Genomic DNA, 7,468 nt, shown 5'->3' with positions numbered 1-7,468 from the left:
TTAGGATTTAAATATTTCCATTCCTAACGTCAAATTCTGTACTCCTTATCATGACGGGGTCCAATTTGAGTTGAGATTCTACTTTCGGAAAATGTCTTCTTAATCTTCTCTCCTTATCAGAATATTTTAAAAAAGAGAACTTTAAAAAATCTTGAAAGTTATTGGATGGTGGCATGTCACCAACTTCTTTAACTAGAACAGTGCTAATATAATAAAAGCCATCAGGTGTGGGATATTTTATGAAAATGTTTAATTCAACTGTTTCTTTGGAATGTAGTAGTCATAGTTTGGAATTTAAGTTACAGTTCAGTTCTATGTGGTTTTTATGCTACTCAGTGTCTGAGAATACAAATGTCATTTAAAGTTAAGGCTTCGCTGTTCATTTTGAAACAACAATTTACAAGTGTCATATTGTCATAGAAAATAATAATTTCTGTAAAAAAAATCTGCACAAAATCTTATGATGGTACAAAACATGAAGCAATAATATACCAGTAAAATGAAAACATTTTACTACAGAAAGTTTTATAGATTTCCATAAAGAAAAAATATGTTATTTTACACCTTTAAAAATTACAAAACAATCTAAAACAATATAAACTGAACATTTTGTAACACTGCCTTTACAAATTAATAACTTTATAAACATATAATTTTTAAATATATTTATCAGTGCAAGATACTTTAAATTTTAAAGTTGCAGTATCATTTTTCCTTGGCTGAGGACAACTTTAAGTCTGTTGCCTTTAAAAGCAAAAAACAAGTCTTTCTTAGTGCTTTCCTTCTGGTAGGATTATATCAACTAAATGAATGCCTCTGGGGACAAAAAACTATTCTTCTTTCATGGTGATCAATACTTTCCTGGAAACAAAAGGCATTCTCAATTCAATTTAACTAAGATGAATGGACTGTCTCATCTATGATGCAAATGTGACTCCCAACAAATGTCTTTGAGTGAGACGTCTAGCAAAGCGGGAAGGGAGGAAGATCTAAAAAATCTCATGTCCAACATGGCATGATAAAAATGCACCAAAAACCACCAAAGCTTCTTTGGGTTAATTCATAGGCTGCCTGGTAAGATATTTGCTTCCCTGTGCTGTTAGAGGCTTAGGTATTGCCAGCCCTAAGGCAGGCTTATTTTTTGCAAGCTGCTGGAAATTTCTAGAAGCATTCATTTAAGTTTATTTTTTCAAGGTTGCTGTTATGAACTTTGTAAACCATTTGTTTTGACTTTATGTTTTCCCCCCTCTTATCTTAAAATACTTGACGCCCAGGCATCAGGATTTATAGTTTAATTCTTAAATTAACTGTTATTCCTTCCAATTCCCTTGTCTGACTCAGAAGCAAAACAAGAAGGTTCTCTTGGGTCATTTTTGCATATTTGGATAGAAAAATCTCATGCTTTTGGATATTTGGAAGATTTTATCCAGTTCTTCCTTTGGGTCTCACTTGAAAGCCAATTTGTATTATTTCTTTCCTCAACTTACCACTATTTCTACTAAATGCCAACATTTCTATCAGAGGTCGTTTTGAACAGAATAGATAAGGAAAAAAGATACTGTCACTTTAACCAGTTAACAAGAAAACCAAAGTTAGACTTTGGAGGGCAAAGTTAGGAATTTCCCTTATTTATTTATTTTTAAACATAAAGTCTAGTAAAATCGTTTGCCATTCCCAGCAGGTTAAAGCTGCAAGTTTCTTTTCTGGACAACGGCAAATCCTCCAATTTTAAGAGAGAAAAAAAGACAGAGAGATAGGAGAGAGAAAGAGAAAAGAGTTTACATTTGAAAATACATTCCATATGAAAGAACAACAAGAGAGAATATTGCAGCTTTATACAAAAGGGTCAAGAGACATGAAATTGAACTACAGAAAAAGCAGAACAATTAAGCCACGTTGCCAAATCTTCAGAGCCCTTGCCTGCCCGGAGGGGCTGACGTCTCACACGAAAATAAACTTTCTTCTTAGTCAGTGGGCCACCACGGTTTGATTAAAGAGTAGGGCTTTCACCAGCAAGAAAGAGAGTGGGTCGTTAATGTAACACAATGAACCAGTACAAACAAAAAGGCACTTGAGAGGACATAGACTAGCCAGTGCCAAGGATTTGTGTTTTTGTTGTTGCAGTTGTCAGCAGTACACCCAGTGGCCAGCCGTGTTCAGGGATGGCACTGTTTTCTGTATGGAGTTCACAAGCACGAGGTTTAGTACAACACTGGAAAAACAGCAAGAAAATCGGACAGTATTGCTTCGTAAACAGGGCTGATGCACTATACTGGTACTGAGGCTACAGTACTTTAAAAAGAAAACAGCCTAATCCTTCTTTGCCTATGCACGACGCGGGCAATTATACACAAGTACAACTTCAGGAGTCCACTGATACGCGGTGATTCTAGTATATTCTGGGCACTGGGTTTCAGGTAGCATGTCCATCCAAAGGGCCACACGGAATACGCTTGGTGCCAGCATCTTGGATTTCGCACAGTTTCCAAAAAGAATCCATAAAAGGGAGAGGAGGCTGGGGGGGCAGGAGGGGTCGAAATGAATGATTAAGTCAACCATACTTGGTCTCAACACCAGCATCTGATTATTCAAATGAAACCAACAGGAAAAAAGCTGACTGTACATGAGTCCGATGGTGAACACAGCTCCTTGTCCATGTCTGTCGGCCATACTCATTGAAGCTCCTGAGAAAAGCCTGGCTCAGTGGTCATCAACACACTTCCCAGCCTGTATAGTGAAAGATCAATAGCTCCCCAGCTCACTCCCGTCCTTCCACTTCTGTCCTCTGACTGTCTTTTCATCACTGTCCGCCTTCATGCCTCCGAATAAGTACTCTGTGTATTCAGTTTGTCTTTTTTCAACTTCACACCATCCACAAGTTCAAAGTTATAGTTCTCCAGGGCAGACAAGTTTCTTTCTGACATCCCATTATGCCAACAGGCACAGTACAGCACAACCCCACACACAGCCCCCAGGAGGACCCCCAGGGCGCTCATGGCTATGATGGTGATGAGGATGGGGTCTAAGGTCTTCAACACATTGCCTGGCTTCCTGGAGATGTTCTTGTCACCTTCTCCTTCACCTTCATATCCTGGTGTGCTCCCTATGGAAAATAACAATATTGTCTCCGTGAGCACTGCCAACGGACCAGATGAAGGCAGACAGAAAAATAGAAAGAAACGAAACAGGAGCAAATTGCACACCCCAGTTTTGCCTGTCACTTCTATTCCCTGACTCATTGTTGGGAATAGAAGTGTGGGAGGTGGTAGTGGGGAGTGGGAGGTGGTAGTGGGGAGTGGGTGCTGGGGCTTCTGCCAGACTGCTTAGCACGTGGAAACAACCTGTTCTGGATAAACTGGGAGGTTCCATGCTCATCTAATTCAGATTTCATGCTGCCCCATCTGTCCTAGATTGTAATCTGTGTTTACAGTCCTTGGCTAGATATGTGGTCATTAAGTTTTGCAAAATGCTTAGTCACACATTAGTCTAGCAAGGGGATTTTACCATTCCCAGTGCGTGTACCTAATCCCAAAACAGGCACGAGAAAAACCTTCATGGCCGCCCTTCTACGTGGTGCTGCTTCCAGGATCTGGCATGGTTTGTGCATGTGTTTGTTCTCCCATATGGGAAATCTTTAAGTCAAACAAATTTTGCCCAAAGTCTACAGTAGTTTCAGTAAAGAAGGAGTGATTTTTTTAGAACAAGAGAATGCTTGCTGCTGACATGTAAACAGAGTGTGGCTCAAATCGAGAAAACGGTGTCTGTCATGCCGAATGGAAGACATTTACTAATAATCAGCATCTTTGCAGCCCTGGTAGTTTAACCGGAGACAGTTGCACTGCTCTGCAGCTCAGTCACTGGGGACTTGTTTTCTTTAGAGTGGAATGGGAGAAATTGTTAACATGGCAGCTTTCAGCCTAATTACCTGGTACTAGAAACGGGATAAAAATGTTAATGCACAATGTGCCTGGGGTTTACTTAATGGTGTTCTGATCAACAAAGATTCCAATCAAAGAAAACTAAAAATATGAGATGCAAGTCCCTAACCAAGAGAAAACAAGCCTTGGGACATATTAATATTCTCTCCCTTGATGAAATATTGTTTTGAAACAACCTCTAATAAAGTTTATATCTCTGTGTGGACTTGGTAATGTGTTCGTATTACTAACAGCATGGTGCCATATTTATTTGTCTCTGTGAAGTCCACGACTGGACATAGAGTAGGATCCCATCTCTAACGGCAACACATGCTGATGTGCATTGATGATCAGGGTGTAGCACTACCCACAGCAGCTGTCAGTGATGCTGGGGCAAGTGTCCAACAGCCCACAATGCTGGCTGGGAGATGTGGAAACTTCTAGGAATAGAGTTATATCAGGCAAGGCCTAACTCTGATCAAAGGTCTTGCATTTGATCACCAAGCAGCGTTCAACAAAAACACACATTTATAGTTCATCAGGCTAAAGTGTGAGGCTGCCACCCAATTATCTATGCTACTTAAGTTTCAGTCTCTATCTGTAGAATGGGGATAAATACAACCCCTAGAGCTGCTGTGAAGATTAAATAAGGTAAGGTATGTAGGATGGGTGCAGTGGCTCATGCCTGTAATCCCAGCACTTTGGGAGGCTGAGGTCAGGGAATCGCTTAAACTAAGGAATTCGAGACCAGCCTGGGCAACATGGTCAAAATCCATCTTAGAAAAGACACAAAAATAAGTTGGGCATGGTGGTGTGGGCCTGTAGTCTGCTTGGAAAGTTGAGGTAGGAAAAATTGCTTGAACCTGAAAGGTGGAGGCTGCAGTGAGCTGAGATCACACCACTGCACTCCAAGCCTGGGTGACAGAGACAGACTCTGTCTCAAGAAAAAAAGAAAAGAAAAGAAAAAGATCAGGTATGTAAAGTGCTCAGCACATACTAGCTCTTCAATAAATCCTTCTTATCATCATCATCATCATCACAAAACCAAGGTTCCAGTAGAGGAAGATGGGAAAAGATGAATCAAACACAATGGATTATCTCAGAAATTGGGCGCTGGTCTCTTAAAGATCCTAGTTGGATATCAACTAGAGACAATAATTTTGGTTGGTTTCATATAACCGTGTATGGAAATAGTCTTCACTAGTTTTCTGTCTTTGTAGTGATAAACTCAGTGTGTTTGAGCTGATTATCCTTTATGTTCCACCTCTAGACTGGGCAAGGAAGGGCCAGGGTGAGCACACTTCCCAGGCTCAACCAAGTATGTACAAGCAGGAACCGTCACCGAGGCTCCCCAAGTCTTACGGGCAGCTCGGAAGTGGGTACTCTATGGGCACAATTCGACCCACAGCACCAACCCAGGGCCATGGGCATAGATGTTTTTCATTTGAACTTTTTGACATTCCGGTGTATTAGAGTTCCACAAAGTTGCTTCATAAACACAATGAAAGCCATAGTAAAAATTTTTTTAAAAGTTGGTCAGCAAGACAAATTTACCTGTTTCATCAATTTTAATTTCTGGGTTCTTTTTATCCAGGTCTGCTGGTTCTGACAAGTCAAACAAAATTGAAAGAGATATTTGAACTGCCAACAAAATATAATTCACCAAACTACACAAACCTTTAGGTACATACACACAGACACACAGACACACAGACACACACACACACACACACACACACATACACGTCTCTACTGGGCTCCTTTTGGATTTTTTAGTTCAACCAGAACCCACCAAATAGATCAATAAATGACCAGGAAATTGGTGATGTGACGTCACAACACTGCCTTTAAGGTGCCATATCTAAATCCAGGCAGCACTGCTGCTAGCAGAGTCTGTTGTTTTAGGAGACAAGGGTGGGCTGGGTGTGCTGGCTCATGCCTATAATCCCAGCACTTAGGGAGGCCAAGGCAGGAGAACTTTAGGCTAGGAGTTTAGGACCAGCCTGGGCAACATAGTGAGACCTCTACAAAAATAAAAAAATTAGCTTCCCAGCTACTTAGGAGGCTGAGGTGGAAGGGGAGCTTGCGCCCAGGAGATGGAGTTTACAGTGAGCCATGATGGTGCCACTGCACTCCACCCTGTGTGAGGAAGCGAGACCCTGTCTCAAAAAAGCAAAAACAACAACAACAACAAATTTTTTAAAAAAAAAGGAGAGAAGGGGGAAGAGACATGGTTTTGGCATCTGAAATGTGGAAGAAAAATCCGGTGAACATAGGTTCTACTGAAGTAGATTTGTACATACGGCGACCATCCTATAGTTTGCAGAAAACTGCTTCCTAAATTTGGTGTGTGTTAGTTTTGCTTCTCGAATAGGATGTCAACTCTTTGAGGGAAGAGACTGTGTCCTGTGTATTACAAAAATAGATAAATACATAAAATAGCTATCGAAGAAGTAAAGTTTTGGTATCCCTGTGGTACTAAGTACACAGCAGGAATTTTTGAGTGCTTTGTCCACTGCTATATTCCAGCATTTACAATAGTGTCTAGCACATCATAGGTGCTTTAATAGATATTTGTTGTATGTATGAATGAATGAAAGATTAATAAATAGTTGATAATCTCATAGTATTCACACCCAGATGTTCAAGGATGCATATTTGATGAATCATTGTACAATTTTCTTACACATATTTTTATTGGTAGCAACATAAACAAATAAAGTGGTTTAATGGAGCTCTAGTTGTGACTTTCCCACTACAATGCCTGGCAGCAACTACAGCTAAATGGACAAATTACAAGAAAAGAAAAAGTACCATAGATATCTCAGCTGTGTCCTGTCTTTCCTTCCTTCCTTCCTTCCTTCCTTCCTTCCTTCCTTCCTTCCTTCCTTCCTTCCTTCCTTCCTTCCTTCCCTTCCCTTCCTTCCTTCCTTCTCTCTCTCTCTCTCTCTTTCTTTCTCTTTCTTTCTTTCTTTCTTTCTTTCTTTCTTTCTTTCTTTCTTTCTTTCTTTCTTTCTTTCTTTCTTTCTTTCTTTCTTTCTTTCTTTCTTTTCTTTCTTTCTTTCTTTTTCTTTCTTTCTTTTCTTTCTTGCTTTCTCTCTCTCTCTCTTTCTTTTCTTTCTTTCCTTTTCTCCTTCTCCCCTTCCTCCCTCCCTCCCTCCCTCCCTCCCTCCCTCCCTCCCTTCCTTCCTTCCTTCCTTCCTTCCTTCCTTCCTTCCTTCCTTCCTTCCTTCCTTCCTTCTTCCTTCCTTCCTTCCTTCCTTCCTTCCTTTTCTCTCCCCTTCTTTTTTTGAAATGGGGTCTTGCTCTGTCACCTAGGCTGGAGTGCACTGGCATGATCTTGGCTCACTGCACTTCTGCCTCCTGGGTTCAAGCAGTTCTCCTGCCTCAGCCTCCCAAGTAGCTGGGATTACTACAGGTGCGTGCCACCACGCCCAGCTAATTTTTGTATTTTTTAGTAGAGATGGGGTGTTGCCATGTTGGCCAGGCTGGTCCTAAACTCCTGGCCCCAAATGATCCTCCCACCTCGGCCTCCCAAAGCGTTGGGATGA

General features: G+C 40.9%; 1 long non-coding RNA gene across 1 annotated transcript; it reads right to left on the bottom strand.

Moving 5' to 3' along the window:
* Nucleotides 1-233: 233 nt before the first annotated feature.
* On the bottom strand, nucleotides 234-7,035 carry LOC140711108 (uncharacterized). Its single transcript, XR_012092247.1, has 2 exons — nucleotides 5,472-7,035; nucleotides 234-3,103 (listed from the first exon to the last, which is right to left on the bottom strand). It is a non-coding gene; the product is annotated as an uncharacterized lncRNA (long non-coding RNA).
* Nucleotides 7,036-7,468: the final 433 nt, after the last annotated feature.

The sequence above is a fragment of the Chlorocebus sabaeus genome, unplaced genomic scaffold, assembly GCF_047675955.1.
Source record: "Chlorocebus sabaeus isolate Y175 unplaced genomic scaffold, mChlSab1.0.hap1 unalloc_scaffold_1536, whole genome shotgun sequence".
In the NCBI taxonomy this organism is placed as follows: Eukaryota; Metazoa; Chordata; class Mammalia; order Primates; family Cercopithecidae; genus Chlorocebus; species Chlorocebus sabaeus.
Note: the sequence above shows the minus strand (reverse complement) of the source record. Positions and strands in the feature narration are given on the sequence as shown.